This window comes from Triplophysa dalaica, chromosome 23, assembly GCF_015846415.1.
Source record: "Triplophysa dalaica isolate WHDGS20190420 chromosome 23, ASM1584641v1, whole genome shotgun sequence".
Lineage (NCBI taxonomy): Eukaryota > Metazoa > Chordata > Actinopteri > Cypriniformes > Nemacheilidae > Triplophysa > Triplophysa dalaica.
Window position 1 is genome coordinate 12,133,680 of NC_079564.1, and position 2,258 is coordinate 12,135,937.

Genomic DNA, 2,258 nt, shown 5'->3' on the forward strand with positions numbered 1-2,258 from the left:
GGACAGAAATAGCTCATTCTAATGATTCATTATGTAAGGTCTTTATACACCTCTGAAGACGTATGTTATATTGCATTTCTTACACACTGGACCTTCATTTCATTTCTTTACCTTTCTGCATGCTGGAGGTGTGTGTATATTGGTTACTACTTTTAACTACAATTGAAACATTGTTACCATTACAATGGGACACATTTTTGATGAGTGACACTAGATAACACCTGAGGCCTCTAACCGAATAAATCCTGCTCCAGAGCAGGTTAGCCATGTAGCGTAAGTTACCATGGCGACGAAACCGGCTCTAAACCAATCTACCTTCTTGAGCCCGAAAACACGAACGTGAATTTACCCGAGTAAAAACACAAACCGGCTTTGTGCAACAGGCCTCTGGCGCTCACACCGTTTGGTAATAAAGGAACATGATATATGACCTGAAGTGGAAGCAGGGGGAGTAGTAAAAGATTTAAAGTCGCTTCAAAGTGTTTTCCTTGAAAGTGCACAAGTCAGCCATTTCTGTACATATGGAAATAGACCTCTCCATTCAGTATGACAAGTTATAATGCTAAGCGGTTAGTTTTATACGGAAGTGATTGCGGAATCAAAGTGAAGTGTGTGTTTCAGCTAAAATCCTGCATTGTTGCAGTTTGGTGCTGGACAACATGAATATAAAGGATTGATGTTTTTTCATTCAGTAAAATTAGTTAAAAGCATTACAATACAATTAAACAATCATTTATTTTTCTGAAAGTTAAACATAGTACAAAATAAGTGAATAAGTGCATATTAAATGTAATAGTTCCAGGATTTGATTGGTCAATAGCCGTGGTATATTCATGATAAAGCACAGCTGAAATCATTTTGACAACAATTATCCTATTTGTTTGCCATTTTGCATTGTTGCACTGTTGACATTTCAGTGACTTCGAATGAAGGATTGCATCTGATGAGGGATTTAACAGAAACACAGACATGTGTTTAAAAAGTATTAGTGCACTCAATAAAAACAGAAATTCACTTGTTTTGTCTCTAGCTCAACTTATAAAGCATTGCACTGTACGTCACTTTAGATAAAAGTATCTGCCAAAAGCACAAATGTAATATAAAACTCATCAAACATATGAAAATTCAGAAGTATATATTTGTAATATAGCCTTGCATTTCGGGAACCCAGTTCTCCTTTTATTATATTCCGAGTATATAAGCGAGTCACTAGAACAATGGCACTCTATGAAGGTATTAGGGCTGCTTTCACATGTTGAATACCTTCTACATGCCGGTGATGAATGAGCACCCACAGGTAGGCAGGACGGGTTGTTCCTTTTTCCGTGGAAGGAGATTGGAAATAGATTTCCGTTTCCACTAATGGCTTTTTGGTTGTAACCTGCGGCACCAGCTCGCTGTGTCAGCTCCTCTGCATGCTGTTGCAATATTCCGCATCCCTGAGGAGTATGAGTCAGCACACAACAGGGAGGGAATGCATTCCAGAATGTCCGTCCCATCGCTTTTTGGAAGGAGGAACGAGTATGTGATAATATTGGCAGATCAAATTTTTTAAAATGTTTAGCATCCCTTTGCAAACAAATGTGTAGAACATATTTCTTTAATATTATAAAAGACTCTGCAACACTTTTCTAAACAGCCACTTTTCAACAGCACAAACATTTTAAATATTTATACGTACCTTTCTGGATAGAAGGCAAGATGTGATTTTGTATGCATAATGATTCTCGACAACTGTTTTATGAATTCCTCTGAGAAGTCCTGGGTAGTGTGAATTTGATTTTAATGCTACTGTGCAACAAGGAACAGCAATGGCTAAAACAACAACAGCTTAAAGCAAACACCAAACCAATTGTTCTTTATTTGTACCATATTTATTTTATAATGCAATTCCAGCAAAAGCTTACAAACAATATAAAGTTAACATAAAAAATGTTGGTATATTGTTTTATGCAGATTCCAAATAATCCTGTTATTTAAAGGGATACTTCACTCAAAAATTAAAATGCTGTCATCATTTACTCACCCTCAGGTTGTTCAAAAACCTGCATACAATTCTTTGTTCTACTCAGTACAAAGGAAGATATTTGGATGTCAGTAATCAAACAGTGAACTGTGATTCAGTCTTAACAACAGTTCTTATAAAGACTGCAGACAACAAAGAAATCATTCTGTCTTGGGGGATGCTCAAACAAAATGTTAGGTTAGGTTGGCTAATGGACCAGTTTATAGATGGATCTCTGAAAAACATCAGAACA